Source organism: Labrus mixtus, chromosome 18 (assembly GCF_963584025.1).
Source record: "Labrus mixtus chromosome 18, fLabMix1.1, whole genome shotgun sequence".
Classification (NCBI taxonomy): Eukaryota; Metazoa; Chordata; class Actinopteri; order Labriformes; family Labridae; genus Labrus; species Labrus mixtus.
The window spans coordinates 21,432,459-21,456,205 of NC_083629.1; the positions used below are offsets into that span (position 1 = coordinate 21,432,459).

At 41.2% G+C, this 23,747-nt stretch overlaps 1 protein-coding gene across 1 annotated transcript in view; it reads left to right on the forward strand.

Annotated features, from left to right (window-relative positions):
• The window catches only part of LOC132992874 (large ribosomal subunit protein uL13-like), a 176,720-nt gene that overhangs the window by 126,316 nt on the left and 26,657 nt on the right, over positions 1–23,747 (forward strand). The window lies entirely within an intron of this gene.

Genomic DNA, 23,747 nt, shown 5'->3' on the forward strand with positions numbered 1-23,747 from the left:
TTAATAATGTGTTGGCATGGATGTAAACACATTTACAAAGCCTTAGTTTTTATTAATAACAAGCAGGCAAAATGTCTCAGTGAGCATTTTGTGGATCATGTTGTTGGCTTATTTACAACAGCTCATCTGCTTGAAACAGATTGGTGAAACCAGGTTGTGGCTTATTATTAACACATTGCTTTGAGCACATGTCAAATGCATAACACACAAATCCAAACTTAGATAATCACAAACACAGTTTCTAAGAATGACAATATTCAAATTTTTCAAAAAGAAGATTTGTCAAAACAAACAAAAAGGATCCGATCTTAAGTCTCCTGTCTACGACTGAAAGTGTTGTTTCCATCCATTAGTAAAGAACTGTATATCCTAAGCACACTGAACACTCCATAAATAACAATGTTTGTTTCTCAGGCTCAATCTTTTATTCACCTTTGGGTATGCTACAGTAACACTCTGAATAATTTAACACCTCAACCCGAGTCTCTCGATTGAATTCTGTACTCAGAATAAGCAGAAACTTTTTTTTTTTTTATTGAGGTTATTTTTTTGAGGGCAAAATGAAGAGATGAGGGGAGAGGATGGGATACGTGTAAGACGGGTCTGAGTCCTGGATGAGCTGCAGCGGTTGGATGGAGAAATATGGCAAGCCAGCCAGGAGCGAGGTACCGGAGTCTACAGGGGAGCATAGAAGAGCCCCGGACCTGGAAGTGAAAGACAACATACTGATTATGTGAAGAATGAATCTGGAGGAGCGCCTCGCTGAGAATCAGTATCACATGTGCCATTTTTTTAAGTAATTGGTATGCTAACATGAAAGCATGGATTGTGTTTCCCCAATTATCTTTCTAGGCGCTACAGGAAAAGTGAAATTGAATCCAATTATGTAAAACAAATAAGAAGGGGGGAAAAGAGCGGGAAGAGTTTCAAGAGAAAAATTAGTCCATTACGGTTAGAAAATAGAGCACGTTAAATAAAGAAAAGAAAATGCAAATTTGAAAAAAATATGTTTTTATCATAATTCAGGATTCACAATGTTTAACGTGACAAAGAAAGGAAAAGATTAATTATTGATAATGAGGGGAAAATTTGCTGCAGGTCCTTTTTTTTTTGTTTATTATTCATCTATGGAATAGAAATGTGTTATTTACAGCCCCTGATTTTCAGCAACAATGTAACGTGATGCTTGTCAGACTTTAATCAGGAGAATCAACAAACAGGCGTCAAACAGAGCAAGTTGGACGACCTTCAGCGGTTCGTCAGGTACAATGTTTTCAGTAGGGACGCCTGTTGTGGTCACAGTTCAGTGTGTGCCAGCTACCTGAAATGTGCAGTAGGCATCAGTCCAAGCGGCTGCGTGGGCGGCAGGGAACTCATCAAATTCAGTGATTTGGATTTTTCTAACTGTAAAGTCAGAGAGAAACTGTTATATAAAGGGGAATAGTTTTCATTTTTATGCATTAGTAAGTGCAGCTTTGGCTTGACATCTGTGCGCGTCACTAAGTCTGCATGAGACGGAGGCAAACCATCAGCACTTCTGGAGAGCAAACACAGAGTGACCTAATGGACCTCCACCTGTCTCTGCCATCAATTCTTCATGTCCATCTCTCAGAGTGCCTGTGTGTGTACATTCATTTATATATATATATATCCAGGATACCTGCAGTGCTCCACCAGTCTGAATCAGTGGAGTGCAGAGTAACTGAAATACTCACACACCGTAGAGTCATCTTGAATCAGACTGAATTCAGTCCACAGGAAACAGAGCTGAAGACCAGCCGAGATACTTGAAAAAAAAACATTTATTATTAATTTGCAATTTATTTCAGACCAATGTGCAAGGTCTTATGAGATGTGTGGTTTACTGTATGCTCCACCTCGTTGATCGAGACAGAAAAATCTCAACAATTGGACATATCGCCACAAAACTTGCTGAACATATTTTCCGCTGAATTTAGAGAGCACCTTTTTCTTCCTTCACTGTTACCCTGAGGATTCTCTTTTGTGTTTTTTTTTTAAGCAAAATGACCGAACAACCTCTGGATGGAATGTGATTTAGACATATCTGTGGCCACCCTTGAGATGCGATGCAATGACTGAAGTGATCCCTAAAAGTCTTTTCCATCAGCCTCAGCACTAATCAATTAGTCCTTATTAGCATTATGCTAAGATGCTAAAATCCAACAGATACCTGGCAAACATCACCGTGTTAGTGCGCTGATGTTAGAAATAAGCTCATAAACCAGTGTGCCTCAGTTCAGCAACTTCTAGTAGGATTCAAGTTTTGTCCATGATTCAATTCCAAAAGTAACACAATAAAAAAACAAAGAAAAATCATTACACTGTCTGTTTTTAAAACTTTAACTACCTGACAAGCTGACAAATAATGGTAACATGGCACTCATTCACAAAGGTGATGCTAGGTAGAATAACATTTCCAAAGGAGGACGAAACACATTTATACTTTTCATTCCATCTTCAGATTTAATTTAATTATTTATTTTCACATACGCCAATTAAACCTTTACAGTGTGATTTTAATTGCACTAATAAACCCAGCTGTTTAAAGAGAGGCCACCTTACTGGTGGTCATAAACAATATGTTATCTCTGCATTTAAAGGTGGGTCACATTTAATAACATTTAACAAAAACCTAATTAATCAAGATGCAACATAAAAGATCCTTCTATTAGCCCAGCAGCTATTGATTTATGCAGCTGGGGATCATTGAGCTGTACTATGTGTCTTAGCCAATTACTGAGTGCAAAAGAAATTAAGATAAATGGAGGAATATGTAAGTCCCTAGGTAAGACACTGAATCACTTTATTTCTACAGCTTGGGTATGAATCAGAATCTGTGTGGTCTGTCTTCGATGTGAAGCCTAAAAAAAAAGAGGCTAAAAGGCCAAAAGAAAGAAAAGAAACACAAAACTGCATGCTTCAAAATAAAGTGCACCCAAAGTAGTTCTGTCCCTCTAGATCAGCATGGAGCGGTGACAGCTTTAGATAATGTTATAGGCTGCCTTTAGCGGAGAAACCAAAAGGTCACGCTGTATTTAACCTCGAGGGATGGGGACTGTCACTACTTGACTCTTGTGAGGAGTAAAGCTGAGAAGAAAACAGTCGGAGGAGGAGGCGGAGGGGAAGTGAATGGAAAAAAGAGAGACAGTTCTGCAACGAAGGAGAGAAAAGCAAACAAACACAATAAGCCCCCTGAGACGGAGTCAAACAGGCACTGGCTAAAGGTTAATAAGGTGCCACTTCAACAAATACAACATTTGACTTAGTGAGCTGAAAAGATCAAGTCCCGGAAAAGATCTGCGCTGCATTTCATGAACTGTGCAATGTGTCTCCGAAGTGTACCGTAAAACGAAGATGCCTATGAAACGACCCCCGCCTTTATTTGGTACAGGCGTCAATACGAGACGGGCTTTTCACTTTTTTCAAACAAAACTGGTGCAAAGCAAAGATGGGAAAGACTAAGAAGTAGTAAATGTACACTAGAAAATTAGGATATCAATAAACAAAGGTCATCGATCCACAGATTAGTGAGCTGCATTGATCCCACATGGTGGAAGGTGAAGCGGCTCTTCTGAGAATATGGTTTAAGTTTGTTGTCAGCATCGTTTGCGTCACTGTAGATCTCATCGGTGCTACTTCTAGCCTGTACCTCCGTTTGTGTTTGCTCGGTTTAATATGGCTTTGCATGTCAGCATCCCCACCGTGGGTGACTGAAAATGGACACTTGCAGCGAGTCACACCGCATATTCATTGCCTGGTACTTTTCAAAGGAAGCTGTAACGCTCCTGGAGCTCTTTGGAAAACACTGACTTCCTCTTTCGGAGGACAGCTATCCTACCTGTCATAACACAGCTGGTCCTGTTAGTATGATAAGCTAGGCTAGCTTAGCAGCCGCCACAACACTGAGATTGATTGACACTTGAACATTGACTAATGGTGCATTAGTGATGTTTTCCTGTTGGTTAAAACAGCGAAAGTCTTGGCGACGACATTGACTGACATATATGGGGACAAATCAGAGTCGCAAGCATGGTGTAGCCTACTGTTTTGGATGGTTAAAACCGGGACATAGATATTTTTGGGGAGTTGGGAAACAGAGCTGGAAAACGGTGCGGTCCTGATTAAATCGGGACATATGGTCACCTTTATTTGACGACAGCTAGCTTACTGTAGATAGCTTAAAATCAAGCACTTGTAGGAAGCTATTTAAAAATCCGATGCGCACTACATCCTCACTAAAAGACCAAAAGACACACTTTGAAAAGTGTCTTGTGTTTTCTAGTCTGCAGAAAAGAGTTGCAGAAGGTTAGAAAGCAAGCAGCATACAGTATATAAATTATGAACCAGTTCTCTACATGAGACATGAGTGCTGTCAACAACTGGCTCACAGTTTGATTAACAAGCACATACACAATGTGACAAGCTTCTTTTTTTTTTTTCCTGCTCCACTCACTTAGACTAAAACACATGAATATTCATTTTTGATATAGACTTCCCACTTATGGACGTCCACACACACTCGTAAAAACACCTCGACTTATTCAACATACATGATCGCAAACATGGGACCTGAAAGATTCATGAGGATGCTTGAATATTTGCTGTTTCGTATGAAGTGCGAGACACTCAAGTCAAAACCGTTCAGATGTACCGAGGGCAGATAAAGGAACAGGACGGATGGATTTTTTTTTTTTTTTAAAAAGAAAGAAAAGAAAACATTAGCTGGTTGCTAAAATGAAACTGATAGAACATGAAAACTAGTGGGGGGTGGAGTAGCAGAGAGAATCACTCCCATGATTCCCCACCAGCCTCGACGTCATCTTTTGTTATTGTTTTAATTGAGAGCCCCCTGGTGGTGGATTTTACACACTGTGCGATTAAGTTGAGTATATATATAATTATATATTTTGATAAGAGATAGGTATCTATTAAAATGTAAAATAATTAAAAATGTATTAAAAATTAGGGCTGGGCAAGTTAACGCGTTATTTTTGAGTTAACTAGTTAATTAATTATCGCCGACAATTATTTTATCTCGCATTAACGCAGTTTTTCTTATTTATTTTCTTATTGTAAAAGTCTGTCGCTAACTGGCTTTTATTTTGTAAAATTCCATCGTGAGCGAGCCTCGTATGTTGCTTACTGCTGCGGCGCTCGCAGGAAAGAGGAAACAGTCAGAAAAGAATTGGCGGATAATCAAGCACGGAGAAGGGTACGGAACTTTTACGTGGCTTCATTTTAAAGTTCTTCCAGACGGCACAGTCGACAGAGCCGAAGTTATTTGTAACAACTGCGAAAGTTTAATTTTCTTATCACCGGAGTACTTGATAAGTACTCCAAACTATGTTAGCAGACAGAAACTCAGGCGGACGCTGAAAGGTCGTTTCACTTGTCTTCACTTTATTTAAGCGTTTAACAAAGACCCAGTTCCTTCATTCACTCTGCCTACGAGTCTCTTCAGCTGCTCAATAATATCTACAGCTTTCTTGCTAACTCCGGAGCATCGCAACAACAACACTCTTCTTCTCTGAACTCCTGCATGTCACTGTTTCTCACTCACAGACTCCACCTAGTGGTGTAGATTATGCAGCGCATTTAATTAACAATTGAATAATGTTGCAGTTCAGAAAAATACATTAACATGAGCAACTTTGAAGATGAATTCAAAAAGATTATAAACTAAAGAATTTCAAAATGACAAGTACAAAAAACATTAGTTCGTGGGGTTCCCGATAACCAAACAATAAACATCAATGTTCTCAATTGACCTGTCACACTCTCCCCCACTTTAAAAATGGCGTCCCGACATTTTTATTATACCTCTTAGCCTAAAACCTTTTTTACATAACAAACAGGATGACATTATGCCCTTGCAGTGGCAATAAGCTTTAGTTTTGTATTTATTTGCTTTGATTGCATTGTTTCAGTTGAGAAGTACATTTACAATAAAAGTGCGCTACACACTACTTTTGAATTCATTATTGGATTTTGCGTATAACAATGCGATTAATCGTGATTAATGACAGGAACTCATGCGATTAACGCGATTAAAACTTTTAATCGTTGCCCAGCTCTATTAAAAATACAAAATAAGGGACTCTGAAATATACCTGGAGCAACTAGCGCTCACGCATGTAAGTGAGGGGGCGTGGCTTTTGAAGGAGCGCAGAGGGGAGGGGGTGGGTGTTGACGGAGCACTGATGGAATGCTACTTTTAAAATCATGCTATTTTCCGAAAATTACCAACCCTTCCTTTAAGTCGGACTGGTTGAAGACCTCCGAAAGGCTTCTTCAGTTCTTAACTTACTGGTGGATGGAGCCAGAAATGTAATCCTCTGTGGATCATTAGCATTTTAGCAATTTGAGTCTTTGCTACTACAAATAAAAATAAACACTAAATATGGTGCAAATAATGAACATTTACTTTGCTCTGAAAATTGAGGCACATGGTAGTGTTCCAGGTCTGTAGGGGTGCAAAGTGAGAGAGCTTTGTTATTGACAGGACAGAGAGAGAGAGGGAGGGAGACAGTACCGAGTTATGAGCTTGTTTTAAGAATATACGAAAAAGAAAGTTTAGAAACTTTGGTGAAAATGTCAATTGAATTCACATTTAATATGAATACCAAGTAGACAACTAGATTAATGTCACTGAGGCATTCTCTTTTTCTGCAGTATTCAAAATAAAAATGAATAATTAATGCCGATAGATTGTTTCGAAGATGACTTTGTTCTTTTCCTCTCCATGTGTGTACAAACACACAGCCAGCAGCTTTTCAACACGGCAGAATTTATATTTCATGAATGTAGTCAGAGTCTCTTAAAAAAAAAGTGTTTAAAACATTTATCAGCTTGAGACAGGATGCTGCAGGCTGTTTTCACATGGCACAAGGTTAGTCCGTGTGTTTTTTTTTACGGTTTCAGGGTTTATCTCTTAAGGTGTGTTGTAAAGTACTCTCAGAGTTCTTACCAGAAAACTTTGTGCTCTTCTCTGCATCTTTGCAAAAACCCCCCGACAAACAGTCCGGACTGAGGCTTTGTTTTTCACAGGACGGAGGAGTAGGATTCTGTTGGAAAAAGTTTGAATCGGGGCGTGCAGGGAGCGCACTGAGTGTTTGCTGATTCCACCAGAAAATACAGATTGGATTGAAAGTTAACCATGCAGGAAAAATCGACTCTGAGGCAGCAGTGTTGTGCAGCAGGGGGAGCATGGCTGCCAGGCTGGAGGATTTAAAACATGATAAATAGCTGCGGGGGCAGAATTCAGTAAATCAAACCATCTCTCTCTCTCTCTCCAATCCTCCTCGAGCAATGCAGAAGTTACTTTACCAGATCTGTATTTAGTGGGAAATATTGTTGGTTGCTTGGGTGGGTTGGTTGGAAATAAATATTTGATCATCACAGAGGCAGGAAGCTAAAGAGTCAGTGAAGTAAGGAATGAAGTAAAGATATAATATTATAGCTTCGGCAGGGGCGTGTCCAGACTTTTTTGACTGGGCTGCTTTCCTCATTGGCCCCCCTACCCCACGGGCCCTGGCTGCACTATCTATATTTACACCATAAGGGGTGGCCACCCATCTGGTCCAACCCCTGAGCTTAGGTGTTGATGAAATGTTGATGTGACACATCTTATAGAAGATTCTGTGATGGAAAAAAAAAAAAAAAAAGTAAAATTAGACGTTTTCATAAAATGTGCAAGCTCGAATTTTGCAATAATTAAAACTCAGATATGTTTTTATTATCTTAACTCCTGTGTCATATTCAAACTGCAAATAAATCCACAGAAGAGCACATCCGCATTTAGATGAGCTTTACTCAAACCTTTCACACGAGCTGAAAGTTTCTAAATAGTACTTCTAGGGCACTCACACAGAAGCAATATATACTTTGCCAAGAGGCTTTTTCATCACTCCTATCCCATCGCTGATACTTACAGCTCTCGCAAAAGCTGGCCTTTCCCCATTTGCAAGTAGTTTGGACCTTTTATCTCTTGAGATGGGTTTCCATAAAAGCTGAACATTTTCAAGCACTCCCTTTGAGAGCTCTTTGTCCCTCTTTAACCTCTTTCCTCTCCTCCAAAAAAGATCTGCAACACAAAAGTCATGCACTTTAAAGTCAGGGAGAGTCTCTTGATAACATTTCTGCAAACCTGACTGTCTTCATGGAACATTTAAATCGGAATTACAGCGTCACATTTTGGTGCCATTAGAACGGGCATATCAATAAATCATTCTTTATTTATATAGCACCAATTCACAACAAAGGTTTTCTCATGTGCTGCCGTGGACTCGCAAGGGTCAATAAATACAATGTGCGGGTCCTTCTTTTGTTAGTGCACTGGTGGGTGCAGCCAACAACTTGGGCTCAATCATGTTCTTCTTCTTCTTCTTCAAGGAAACCATGGACTGACTTATCTGCGCACCTGATGACACATTGTAACGCGGCTCCTGCACATTAATTACACACTTGAAGCCGGGGTCCAATCAATGCATTGAACCATGACGTCCAAACCGTGATGGTAGTTCCACCCTTAGTGTCCCCCCCCCCAGCCCTATTTTCCCACATTTCTAAGAATTTTCTCAAAATGAGGCCCCATGTTCCCACATTTCCTTTTTCATAAATTTGTATCAGTTAGGGTAAGTTACCCTAACCCTTACCCTAACCCTAACCCTACCCTGTGGGAACATAGGCACGCTCCCCTACCCCCTAGATGTCCAAAGAAATGGGTCCTGATAACTGAGGGCTCTTACCCCCATATTACTTTTAGAGACTGTAGGCACCACACGCTTGCCTGCATTCTGAGAGCGTAATGATTGCCTGACCCTGTAGAAGTTTGTAAATGAGAAGAAGGATTTCAGATTATATTATAGATTTTAAATGGAGTCAACGCAGAGAAGCTAGGAGTAAAGTGATCAACACTTAATTTGACTGTGGAGGCCAAACTTTGGCACTAGTTACTTATTCAGCGGTGGCATGAAGTTTGTGTGTACACATATGCCTCGATCACATTTATTGCATTTCTGTCCCAAATAATCTGCAAATCTGCTTATAAAACCAACATTAAAGCATCACACAGATGTTATGCTCCTGTGTAAAGGTTTTTAATGCCTAAAATAACACAACAAAGACGCCACTTACAAATCTTAAATGGTTGATTATTTAAGGAATCCAAAAGATCTTTGAAACTCAATTGTTAAAGTACCAACGATGACATGCATGTGCTTCATTAAATTGTCTCAATCTATCTATTAGCATCCTGTTACAACACAGCCCAATAAATTGATTTGAACATAAACCCTGACTCAATGGACAGAGAGCCAATCATAGAGAGATGTGGATAATGTGCTGGCTTTCAGGGTGGCCAATCAGATTTCAGGAGTGGGCCTTGCCACCCGAACCCGCCCCCTGAAAACGCCCCTGGCAATGAGTTAAAAGTCAATACTTGAAATCCGGTTCCTGATTTTTAGAGCCCAAACCGTAGTGAGATGCTCCAAACTGACTCCGCATTTAAGTTGCTCAGAAGAAAGTCAACCAGAGCGATTTTTGCGTTACCATGACAAACTTGGCCACAGCCTTCTGACGTTCTCCTCTTTGTGCGCCCTGTGAGGTGTTGGACAGGAAAAGGTCAGGGTATTAGAGATGGCTAAAGGCTTCTGTGACACTGCGGGCACTGCAGGCTTCAGCAATTAGCAAACACATGGCAGGTAAAGCCTGTAATGAAGGGAATAGGCAGTCACAATGGATGAAAAGATTAGCCTTATAAACCCATTTTGTAGAAAGACAGGCCGGTTCATGGCAGGCGGGTAACTTGAAAAGAAAATACTCTCAGTGTTGATGTCAGACACTTTAACAATGGGGGGGGGGGAAAAGTAGGAACAGAATAAACCTTTTTATATACATGCACGTGTTAACATGCAGTGACCCCATCAGCTGCATGCACAGGTAATAGATACAGACACACAAAGACAGACATAAGGAAATACAAAGAAACTGCTGCCATAACGTCTCCACAGTGACACGGTGTGTACAGCTCATAACAATGTTAATCACACTGAGGAGCTCCTGGCTGAGGAAATGCAGCATCGAGAGAGAGAGAGAGAGGAGGTTAAAAAAAAAAAAAGGAGCCACAAACACAGCCCAGAGGTTGTCTTTTTTCCAGTCAGAGATCTATCTACTTTACAGCACATGAACCAAAGTTGAACCCAAATGGAATGAGGCATGGCATTTCATCTTTAATTAAAGAAGAATTACTTTCATTCCTCAAATTATTTAAGGCAGATGTTTTTGAAAGTTATCGCATCCACAGTTCGGCAATGGAGCAAAATTAAACCTTCCAGTTCCTTTTAAACCACATTTCTAATTCATGTGTTTTCCTTGACTGGAGTGGATAAGCAGAGAAACAGGCTGAAAGGAGTATAATATTAATTATGACCTCCAGTAAATTTTAATATTACATAACGCCAGATCCGCTGCACAGACCAGATGTAAAACACTTAACTTCTGGGACTTCAACAAAGCAAACACAGGACTGCCTTAATGTCATTCTGTAACTAATTAATAGAAATTGTATCCTTGTAGGGATAAGATGGTGTATCAAGGAGAAAAGATTTCATAAATTATTCAGAGGCAATTATTTCAGAGGCACATACGTGCTCTTTCTATAGAAAAATAATCCCTCAAAGTAGGCAATATTGTACCATAATCCTCTCAAACCCCCTTTCAAAAGCAGCAGTACATTAGGAATAATACAAAAAACTAAAAGTCTGATTTCTTAGTTTTGGTTTAATTTAGTAACCTATCAGTTTTTATATACATTTAACCAGCTGTTACACAATTCAAGAAACCTTAAAAACAGATTACGGAGTACTTTATTTGGCCATTGATGTCCTCGTTTATGACTGTCTCCACTATTGAGTTCTCTTTATCGACGTGGGCAAAAAGCTGCTTCACTTGCAGCTCGAATTCAATTACAATAGGACTTTGCCATCAGTATTGGGCTGCGACTGCACTGCTGAGTGGACATCAGGACAACAGCGATCCTCCCACACTCTCCTGTGACGGCTCCAATAAATACTTCATCTCTTCTGCTCCTGCAGGAGGCTCCTCTACGGATACAACAAAAAGTCTTTCAGGCCCACACTGCTGCAGTTTTGTAATTCCAAAGTCTGACAATACTTTTTTCTATTGATATTAATATTAAATTGAATGTATTTATTAGATAGGGATGATGCAAAGTAACATAGTCATACAGAGCATAAAACTGATTTGTTATGAACCTCAGTCCAGAGATCCATGGATGTGTGTTGAACCTGAGTCCAGATATCCAGAGGTGGAAGCCAGAATCTGGAGATCCAGAGGTTTGTGATGAACCTGAGTCCAGATATCCAGAGGTGTGTGATTAACCTGAATCCAGAGATCCAGAGATGTGTGTTGAACCCGAGTCCAGATATCCAGAGATGTGTGTTGAACCTGAATCCAGAGATCCAGAGATGTGTGCTGAACCTGAATCCAGAGATCCAGAGAAGTGTGTTGAACCTGAATCCAGAGATCCAGAGATGTTTGTTGAACCTGAATCCAGAGATCCAGAGATGTGTGTTGAACCTGAATCCAGAGATCCAGAGAAGTGTGTTGAACCTGAATCCAGAGATCCAGAGATGTGTGTTGAACCTGAATCCAGAGATCCAGAGATGTGTGTTGTACCTGAATCCAGAGATCCAGAGATGTGTGTTGAACCTGAATCCAGAGATCCAGAGATGTGTGCTGAGATATTGCATTCTTAACCAAAGCAGTCAGCAGGTATCAGAACCATGCACCAGCAAGAATACTGTACATGGTAGTCCATCAGCAGCAGGTTTGCTTTCCCTCGATGCTCAACAGCAAAATATTCTGAACTTTCCTGAAAATCTGCTCTTCTCCTTCCAGGCAAGTTGTGCACACACACACATTCACACACACACACACACACACACACACACACACACACACACACACACACACACACACACACACACACACACACACACACACAGTCAGCCATCCGAACATGCTCTTCCTAAAGGGAAACTGAAATCCTTCTAGAGAATGTCTCCCTGCTCTAACGTTGGCGGATAAATAATTTCAACCTCATTTCCTCTCTTTGTGAGTCGCTGCCATATAACCACTGGGTGAAATAAAAATGGGGAAAACATCGCCGCAACTCGCTACCGTGCCTGCAAAGTAACAGTGGGACTAATTAGCGTGGAATGGCAAAAACAAAAAAGCCGGTTTTGTGCACATTTTGAAAATCCCCATTAAGGCTTATTGCTGGAATCTGTACCTGGCATGAATCACATTTTTACATGCTTAAAATCTGTGCCGGGAGCCGAAGGCAGAGCCCAAAAGATTTTAATTTCAGCGTTAAAGGGTTTTAGAAATGAATGATCAAACTCTCATTAGCAATCTTCATCTCCCACACACACAGCATTATACAATCTGTAATTACCCCTTAAAAAGCTGCTTATTTACAGATAGAAGATTCATGTTTACATACATATTAAATCCACTGATGTTTATTTTAATCCTCAAAACTGCAGATATGCAGCAGATTTTTTCCCCCCCAATACTCTGAGGTCTGAATGTCAGATTTAAATTCCCGCTTCTTTAGGCTGATTTTGAACTTCAGTCAGGCGATGGAAACGCTCCAGACATGAAGCTGCATTTCCGTTTGGTGTGGCATTCAGGTACATTTATAGGTCAAGCTGGATGGTATCAGATTCTCGAGGCAAGAGTGCAGCCCTTTTATCGTTGTGGAAACGCTGGCCTCTCTCCCAACCTCTGTCTCAGTCTCCAGCCGCCTGTACTGACCAGATTAGCCCGGGCAGCTGGCTCGATTTCTGACCTGAGAAACTCACAAGGAGAGAGGAGCTGAGCTGAGGCTTGGTGAGAGTGAAGGGGGGGGGGAGATAAAAAGATGGTCTGAGATAGTCTGAGGTGCAGAGGAGAGAAGGGTCAAAGCGACCGCTGACTGACAGCAGGAGAGAGTGCTTTTTTCATTTCATCTTATCTTTGATGAAATGTGGTTTATAAAAGCTACTGTAGGTGAAAAAACACCACAAAACAGCAACATCTTTTAAAAGCCATCCAAACACATTAGTTTCCTCACCTTCTCATATTATTGTTGCTAAAATAGAGAACATTTCTTACAATATAAACCCCTCTCTCTTAGCCTGTTATACACTGTAACCAACCATTTCATTTACGTCAAGTTAATCCACAGCGTTGGTTGGTGCACTCTATTCCATGCAGAGACATCATTTCAACAAATTCTATTTTTCGTATTTAAGAAAAGGCAGCTCTTTATTGGCTGTGTGATTTTAACCAGACGGTTCAGAACAGCTCAGAAGCGTTGTAAAGAGAGCAGTTTCAAACATTTCCCGCAGAAGAAGAAATATGACTCCAACATGTGCGTGATGTACTAAAGCCCCCGTTTTCACCAAGCGGTCCGGTTCAGTTCAGTTCGGTACAGGACGCATTTATTGGTGCTTTCTCTGTCAAAAGTTTGGAATGGTACCAAAATAACCGATCAGTACCGCTCGACTTTTTTGCTACCCTTCTGCTTGGGGGGGGGGGGGGGGGGGGGCAAGCGTACCAATAAAGGGTGGAGCTAGAAATACTGCAGTCCGTCGATTGGTCGAAAAAGAATGGTCACTTCCCATTGGACAGAGGTAATTAAGGGCCAACACAAGACACAACTTGTTTAAATAGTAATTTTAACTCTGTCCTTTGTTCCTCTTTGTTTTCTGTCATGTTCTTCTTCTTCTTCTTCATTGAATTTGTTGGCGTGCTACACTGGATCACGCTGCTATGACATCACGCTATAAAGTAGCTGATGCTTGAGTGTTCCTCTGTCCGTACATAAACTATAGTGCAGCGTTATGGATGTCTTCAATGAAAACTTTAAACAAAAAACAGCTCCAAATGTTTGTCTGGAACTCGTTCAAGTTAAACATACTCCGGCTCTAACCTTTCTCCAAACACTTATTTCCAGAAAACCACACAAGATAATCTGAATTCCTTCGAGGAACTCCCGTGATCTTCCATTAGTCTGTTTACAGGTCTTTGGGAGTACTACTACAGATGTTTCAAAGAAAAAGTTGTGTGAAGCTTTTTGTGAGTCCCACGAGAGCTGAGTGAAATGAATGAATTCTGCATACTTGTTTTTTTTTTGTTTTTTTTAAATGCCCTAGAAAGTTAATGGAGTGGAAAGCTAAATTGGTGGAGTACTTAAAAAGCTTGTTTTAGTCTTAATACATTCATAGATTGCCTGTTGTGCTCTTCCCCACTTAGGTTACTTAAGTGTTCTGTTTTTTTTTCATTTTTTTGACAAAATTACAAAAAGCAATATATTTAGTAATAATGAGAATTTTCTGTGGAGCACCAAGAAGAACAAACCATTGCTATTCTTTGTAATCTGTTGTAATTTAGATATCAAACAAAAAATAATCAAACAATCTTTACAACTCTTGCAGCTAAAAAAAAAAAGTTTTTTCTTTTATTATTTTGGTCCTCACAGCGTCTAGTCGGACAGGCCTTTTCATTCCTTTTTCTACTTTTTTTGTTACCATAATGGGCAAAAAAGATTAGTAAGGTCTGACCTCTACACAGAGGGGATTCAGTTACAATGCTGACATGTCTCTATGGTGTTAGAGGAGCCTACAGATTTGATTTAACAACGATCCCTGTTCTTGTTGCTGCAGCAGCAGAAGCACTAAGTCCTCCCTGCTACAGGAACTTAAACTGGTTCATGACACGAGCTGACAGCTGGAGCTGCAGACTGTCAATCCCCGAATGGATGACAGCAGCAGGTATCTTGTAAAGGTAACCTACAGAACATAGACTTTATTTGAGCCTGTGCAGTCATTTGGTTAATGATGTGTTTTACAGTATTTCTGTTTAGCTGATCTCAAACTGTTTCTGCTGGCATGTGTGGGTGTGCAGATACTTTTTCGGCTGTGACCACTTTGACATTTTGATTAGATTAGAAAGGTTCAAAGAGAGTATACACATAACTGTTAAAATAAAGTATAATGAGATATTTGTCCACAGGGGGGCGCCCAAATTGACAGATAAAAAACTTCCTGACAGAAGCTTTAAGACTTCGAGCAAAGTACACTTTCTGTTTTTTTAGCATGAGTTTCATGAGACTGTGAACCCATTCCATTTGAAGTTGGAACCAAACTAATTAGCTTAGCATAACTACTGGAATCAACTAGCATGGCTCTCGATTTGGGCAATTCAATCTGCCAGCGAAGCATCTTCAAAGGTCCAGAATGAACATGTCACATTTCGTTTGTTTAATCAACACTGAGGTCTAATAAAATCATTTGGGGATCCCAAGATTCAAGGTCAGCTGTTAAACCAGTCTCAGTTTTAGAAGCTAAAAGATTGCCATATAAATATAGTACAAGCTTATGAGAAGAACAAAGCATATATAACCTGAACCCCCTCACTTTGAGTCTTTAACTCGTCCAGAGGAGATACAGATGAGGAGATCAGATCCTGGTATCGATGAGCTACAAGCTTACCCTGAAAAGCCTTTAAACTGTCACGGTACGAGTCTACTGAAGCAAAGTGCTACAAGTCAGCCAGCCAATAGCCTTTATGTGTGACGCAAGCTGAACGGTTGGTGTAATTGTTCTTGATGAGGTTCAGGATTAGAAGTGACTTGTCTGCCATCAACAACAGCGACACGTCCGGGATGAAAAAGGCGGAAAGACGTTTTACCCTGAGGACTTTAACCTCAGATTCTCTGACTTAAGATTCCCCTGTAGTCGATCTAAAATGAAGAATCGTTTCAGAGAGTTTAGATAATTTGTGAATTCACAACAAACACACTTAGAGAACACACTCGACAAAGGTTCAGAGGGACTGAACCACGGCAGAGTTGTTTTGTGTTAATAAAATAAGTTTCAATGATCTAGACAGTATCACAATTTCTTTAGTACCTTTCCAGTGATGTTAATATCAAATCAATATAGATTATATTAACATCCATAAACAAGAATTTTGTATTTAAAGATACAGTGTGCAGAATTTTTACACTAAAATATCTAAATTAATAAAAAATGTACTAAAGCTTTGTTATTTTTTGTTGTTGTTGATTTATTACCTCAAATATTTCCAGCAGTTATCAAAGCCACGGAAATCCTTAAGTTTAAAGTTTCTTTCATGGTGGCAGCCATGACGGCACAGCGACATGTTTATCGTTACCGTGGAAACACCAGATGACACGTCAAAGACCGCTGCTACTGAAAGCTGCCGTATTGTTGCTGACGGCGCTGCTGGGATGGAAACGTCAGGTAAATTATACTCGGATACATTGGCTCGTCGGTAAACATATTCTCTTCCTCAGGTCGGTTTCACTCGATCGTCATGACCACGGTCAACTCTGATGTTTGTTTTCATCGGGGTGTAGCAGCAGAGAGAATCACTCCCACGATTCCCCCGCCAGCCTCGACGTCATCTTTTATCAACAATTTGATTAAGAGCCCCCTGGTGGCTGAATTTACATACTGTGCGTTTAAGATTAATTGAATACAAAATTATATTCACCCTCATTATTACTAAATGTTGTTCTTATTTCAAGAACGCAGAAATTACATTTTTTGTGGAATATTTTGGAAGATGATTTTGTTCTGTGGATTTCAACATTTCAAAAACCCAAAATGTGCTGAGACGCACTGACAACCTAAATCCTTTCATGTTGAATGAGGAACGGTGTCTGAAAGTACAAGATGTCTGTAAAAAAAAAGGCAGAAATCAGGCTGAAACATGACTGCACAGAGGAGAACTGAGGGATGAGCTGCCTGGGGAGTGTTCAAATACCCCCCGGGGGGAACGGAGAAGAGGTTGAAGCTGGTGCAGAGTGAGCTGCAGGCTGCAGAACGTGATGGGAGAATCCAGTAGAGCTGGCATGGAGGCGAGGTGACTGTACAAAGTAGCTACTGGCTAAAAAAAGACTTAAAGGTCACCTTGGAGAAACTGGAAAGTTGAAATCCCGGAGGATGATGCACCTGAAGCAGACGGTACAGGATGTTCTATCCAAAGCCGTCAAACGAAAACATCTGCAGGGTCGAGGTGAGGGCAGCAGGATGCTATCTGTGTACACGGAGTGAGAGCGCTCCATCATGCTAAACAACAACATGTCAGCATCCAACAGCTGCTAATGTCTTTGTATGCTTGCAGGGGCATGCTGAACAGGTTTTCCTCTAGCTCAAGCCCAAGCCCACGTTTGTTACACTAGCTGCAAGGGGCTGAGAACGACAAATACTATAAACTTTGAAGAGCTATATAATTTTATTACACTTGATTTAAAGTGATTATTGGGAAATCTGTTGCTGATTAAGATCATGTTGTATGTCTGGAATTTTCTAAAACATTTTCTAAAACAGTTTTTATGTAACAGAGCCAATTGTAGCACATGGATAGCAGTGGTCAAACAATGTTTACTTAACGCCTCAGCAGGTGCAGGAACAAACAAGCAGGCAAACCCCAGTGCTGTAAATTTGGGTTAGAGCTGTAAGAGTCCTTGGATTGGACCATGGAAAGTCAGCTCGAGAGCAGACAGAGGTTAGGGAGCCAGCAGGTGTACACATACAGTCAGAAATGTGGCGACATGTAGAGAGACCACAGGGAACCACAGGTTGGTAAACAAGGAAGTCACTCCGAAGTGTTGTCTCAGGGAAATGCTGAACAGCCATTCGGGGCCTGAAGGCTGAGGTGGAACGCTACCCACGCTAATGACATACATACCAGCTCCAGTCACAGTAATCTAATGATGATTTATTGATCTCTATGAACAGTGAGCTGGAGAAAAGTGCAGTTGACAATCCATTAGAGATCAAACATTTCAGTTTGTGCCACAAATCTGCTAAACGCTGTGTCACCAAGGGCCAATCGGTGTTTAGATTTCCTGACTGCCTGAAAGGCATCAGAATTGATCGATACAGGACTGAACTGAACTGAGGCCTAACAGATGACTGGGAACTATACTCTGGGACACAGACCATTTAAGCACTCACGTTGCAGACGATGACGCCGCATGGCAAAAAAAAATAAAAAATCTTAGCTGGAAGTCGCTCATTTCTTCCCGCTGGCTTCACCAGAGTTACAGAGGAATGAGCATCCATTCAAAGAAGCATATATTGACTTTCAAACAGTGATGGATGATGATTGTTGAAGGGTTCAGAGATTGATTTGAACTTGCATTCTCTCTAATAACCAGCAAAGGGGCACTCCCCCTGTTTTCCACAAAAATAATGGCCGTGCTTTTCACGTGATTTATGACATTTTATCCAAATATATTTATGGGATAAATCCCGAGAATCAAGTCTTATCCTGCACAGCATGATGTTCATTTTGTGTATTTTTGATTCCATTTAGAGCAAAATTGACGATAAATCAGGGTATGTTTCAGGGCTTGGCGACCAGAAATTAACAATTTGCCATCATAATGACCCAAAAACAAAAATAAAAATGTAGCAGATGGAGCTTCTGGCCCAAAATAAGAAGAAAGAGAGTGACGCTAATTTTAGTCCTCAAAACAGAAAGTTCAGAAACAAATTTGTGGCATCACAACGACTGAAGCTAGTAGGAAATGAATAAGGACATAAAAATAAAGGGAAATAAAGCAGCTGATTAAGACTGGCTGTTCAATGACAGTACACCCTTTCTCATGAAAGCAAACAGACAAGCGTATAACGGACAGGCTGGCATGTGTGAGTTTGGCTGTGCCAAGTTGCGTCACAATCAATACACATTGAAGTGTTATCATTGGAGATCGTGCACCTGTGATGCAACACACTGATTACACTCAACCAAATCATCTCACTCTTTTTCTGGCTCTCCTTTGTTCCCTCCATCAAGCTGCCTCCATCGCAACAAGCCCCCCCCCCCCCCCCCCCCCCCCCCCCCCCCTCTCTCTCTCTCTCCCCCTCTCTCTCTCCTGTTACCTATTTTTCCTTTCTCTTCTCTGGAAAAGTAAACAAGCATGTGTTGAGCGGCCCACCTCATTAGCCCCATTGGCTCGACAGCTTTCTCACAAAACAAGCTGGTGTTATGGCAACTCTCGCTCCACTGACTGAGCCGCACCGCGCCGGGGTGAAGGAGGTCCAATTGACGCAAAGGTTAAGAATTTAAAGGGAGAAAATCTTACCAAAAACAAACAAAAAAAAAAAAACAGGCCGAAGCCTGAGAAAAAGACCAGAGAATAATATTTGAGTGAGAAAAGTTTGAGGTCAATGGAGAGGAAAAAAGGCTTTTCATTGTGAAAAATCTTTCATTCATTTTATTCAAGGAGAGTAGAAAATCATTATCACTGATACTCTTCATTAAGCCAGCTGCAAGAGAAACACTCATTTATTGTGATGATAGACCATACAGTGCTGTGAGACACACACACACACACTCGCGCACACACACATATGATGTTGCATTCAGTGGCATATCAGAGGCAGGAAATGAAGGGAGCTGTATCTCCCCTGTAATAACAGCATGCTGATGATGAAGCTCTGGCCGTGGATTGAGAGAGAGAGAGATGGAAACACAATGATTCAGGGAACACAGCGCTCTCACAGCCTGATCAATATGCACCAGCGTACCGCATCGACAGCCAGAATAGAAAACAATCCTACTCTGTTTGTAGCCCACACATGCATCCATTGCTCATGTTAACATCTACTTTCTTCTCCAATCAGTTTGGATATAAAAAAAAGCGTGTGTTCTCCCTGCGGATCTGACATAAAAACAAGGATCCCGTGACATAAGGACAGATCATCTGTGTAGTTTAAACTCTCTGGATTAAAGGGGAGATTAAACAACATAGTTAAAGTGAAGAAATCTAAGAATCTCATTGAGGTTGTTAAGAATTAAAGGACCGTGTGGATGATTTCTAAGTTCCCTGAATTTAAGTGAAAAGACAAAATCATTTCATGTTTATTCCACATCAGATTGTTTCTAATAAAACTGTAAGATGTATTGATTACCCTTTGTGCACCTGCCTCTAGGTAAATGAAAACCATTAGTAATACCTCATACGGCGCACAGAAGCATGCAACACTGCCACCACATGGACTCAGTCTAATTTACAACAACACAAGACAAATACAAGGAAAAGACAACTACATCTCACTTCTGTGTTTTCATCTGACAGACAGAAAAATTACGTTTTTTAAGGGGAATTAGATTACACTTTAAAGGTGCAGTATGGAGATTTGGTAAAGTGAAATTTGAATGAATACACAAACTTTATTATATTTTAAAAATGGGTCCCTGAACACTGTTTGGAGTTTAAAAGCTACCAGGAGAGTTACGGGGTCACTGCTTCGGGCCCCCCACCCTAACTCATCTTCAAACAGTGTTACAGGGACCAAATTTTCCTCTGAGGACAGTTTGTGTATGGAGTTATGAACATAGACCACAGAATCTGTACACTTCTGCAAAACTCCAGAGTGCACCTTTAATAAATTGGTTGTGGATCAGAAGGTTGAATGGGATTGAATCCTTACTGCTTTTGGGTACTGAAGGCTAAAACTCTGTGCCAAAGTCCTGACAGGAAACAGGATTCATTGTGTCAAAGTTGTTTTATTTTGCTCTATGTTCGTTTTTGTTTCAGCACACTTTCAGTATTTTGTCTCCTCGGATGTCGTTAAACAATCCGCCAACCAGGTGAAAAACTGGGTCAGTAGATGCACCGACTACTCTGTGAACCCGATGACATCACAGTTTTGAGTGACAGCTAAAGACCTAAAGACCCAGATCGACACCTCCTCACTCACTTCAGCACTTTTCTCCTCCTCCCTTCTGAAGAACAACACCGCCCCCCTGCGGCAGCCGGCAGGTATCACAGCCGGGCTACATGGACGCACATCTCTCACTCACTGTGAAGGAGACAGCGGGTTACCAGAAAGTGCAGCTACTACGTCCGGCAGTAAGTTGGACGTTTACAGCGAACCCCCCACTTGGTATTTTCTCTCCTCCATCATGAGCTCTATCTCTCTGACCGAGCATGAGTTGTTACGGTGCGTGACCGCTGCGGAAACAGGATGACATGTTGTGTGTGGACTCGGACTCGGTCACATGGTCTTTGGTTGGACCAGACGGTAAAACCACATCAGTGCAGCAGAGACGTGTTGACCACAGTGTCCTGACAGTTGTGTGACCGCAGCTTCACACACGACCCGACCTGACACACAGGGGGGGTGGGATTCCCATCTCAGTACTATGCCTCACAAGAGCAAGAAAGAAAAGGTAACGTGGATTTTTTTTTTTTTTTTTTTACTGCTTTATTAAAATGTTTTGCACAATTTGAAGTTGTTTTGAAATAGTTTTTGTATGTTTCTCACTCCTGCAGGAATCCTCCAAGTCAGGGAGAACTAAAAAGTCTGGAAGTAAAAATGGGCCTGGTGAAGAGCAAGATGTAAGTATTGTTCAACTTTTCACTGTCCACACAGGAAAACCTGCATTAGCACATCTTTTAAAAATAGTAAGAAATGAATATCTAGCATGTTAACTAAGCTTTATGAACTCTGATGACCCCCAGGGTACAATACATTCCTTAAATTCTGCAAAATGGTATGCTACTGAGAATTTTATTGAGACAAATGCTCTTTTTTCACTAATGTGCATTCGAGAAAAGTACGTTTTAGTGACCTAATTTGCTTGTTTTATGAATAAATATAAGTTGTATTGAGCCACAGCTTCAGTTGCATAAACATGAAAGTATCCTGAGCAGGTTTGCACAGATGTTTCCTCTGACTTTTTTTTGTTAGCTCTCTATAAACTCCAAACTCTCTCTTGAGTTTTTTTTCTACTTTTGTCCTCATGAAAAGAAAGAAAAAGTCCCTTATGTGATCTTATGACTTCCTCTACACATGCATTGGGATCCCAGCTCTCTGTCTCTCTCTCTCTCTCTCCCCCCCTCAGCACGCCTCGTTTGGCCTCTGAGTCTGAGAGGATCCATTGTAGCCGGGGCTATTTTTAATCCTCATTATTTCTGACGTGCATCAGCGATGTGGTCGTATCGCACAACCGAGATTGGGAAGAGACCTGATTGATTGACTGCTGGAACCTGCTGTGTTGCTCTTATCGACGGCTTTATCAGCTCCCATCTGTGCTCTCAATTATTCTGTGCGGCGAGGTCCGTCCCAAAACTCTGTCAGCGGATGCCGGCACAGTACACCGGCCGACTGTTATCGGGTTGCATCACCGAGAATCACCTGATCTGATTCGGAAAAGACCCTTAACCGCAACCCCCCCCCCCCCCCCCTCTCCTCCTTTGAACTCTTTTCAGTAAAGTGATTCCTGCGCTACATCCTTTGCTCCTACAGCCTCAGTAACGGGAGCTCTACCTCTTGTTTGTGACTCTTGTTTCTGCAGGGCTCCAACAAGAAAGTGCCTCCTGCGACTCAGCTGATGAGGGTGAAGCAGCCGGGGTCACACTCGGCCGTGAAGAGGGAGAAGAGGTTCAGCACTTCCTCTTTCCCCCTCAGCGCCAACAGAGAGCTGCACAAGCTGCCTGCGCTGGCAGGTACGCCTCAATGTAAACTTCCTCCATGCCCCCCTCCTCTCCCAATAACACAAAAATGTGTTCTGATCTTAATCTAAGTTTGCATGTTCGGCCTATATGGACGCATGGAATCATATTAACAATTCATAGCCTCAGTGGATCCTCATAACGGCCTTTTTTAACCTTGAGGTCTTTCGCCCACTACATAATTTATAGCGAAGCAGACTGCCCCGTCAGCTTTATCTGTAATGCAAATGATGTGCAATCAGCTGTGCCTCTACAGTCTGACCTGGAGGAAACAGATCTTGTGTGGCTGGATTATGTAAGATGGAAAGAGAAAACAAACCAAATCAAACATAAAGTTTAAAATCCTGTCAACAATCTAGTGATGAAGAGATTATGACCATTACATCTCTTAGCTTCTCTCTGTCAGTTTAAAGTTGTGATTGACGGTGTTAGCGAGTTACCACCACTGATGGGGATTCTATGACAGGACAGTGATGTCGAGGTTTGAACATGTACATCAATCTTTCATGGCTTCTTTGTTTACACACGGTGTTACAGGCAGGATCTGGCCTTAAGTGGTTTCCTGTAAACTTATACCCGGGCCACGCTTTGTTCTCACAGCCGGATGAGCCGGGGTGACACGAAGGGGCCGACAATGTGGAGGTGCACAGGTCAGAGGATTTGAAGGTTTGAGGGAGACAACCACGTGTGACAGAGAATTAAATAATTAAAGACTCAGTTTCACGTTCTTTATCTCGATTTTTTTTGGCTCTGCGGCAGGAGGTCGGATGCTGTCAGGAGAGGCTCAATCACCCTCCTGTTAAATCTGTCTGTGTAATCTGAAGCGTTAACAGCTAATATTTCAGACACTAGCACATTTTGAAAATTGAATTATCTTGACATTTAATTGATTGCTGGTTTGTTCTTCAATAGATCTGTCTTTGAATTATCTTTGGACTATTTGAGAATTTTAGGAAAAAAAGGCATTTGAAGACATCACTTGTAATCTTAAAAAAAAAGTCAGGGGCCAGTTGACTGACTTCGTGCACCATTTGCACGCTCGCTGTCTACACTGTATCTGTTAAATATTTCATTCTTTGCTCAGTGAATTTCAGTTTCCCTCTTGCAAACATGTCTGAGATCTGGTGCATTTATCTTGAAGGTTGTGTAGTGTTTTCAT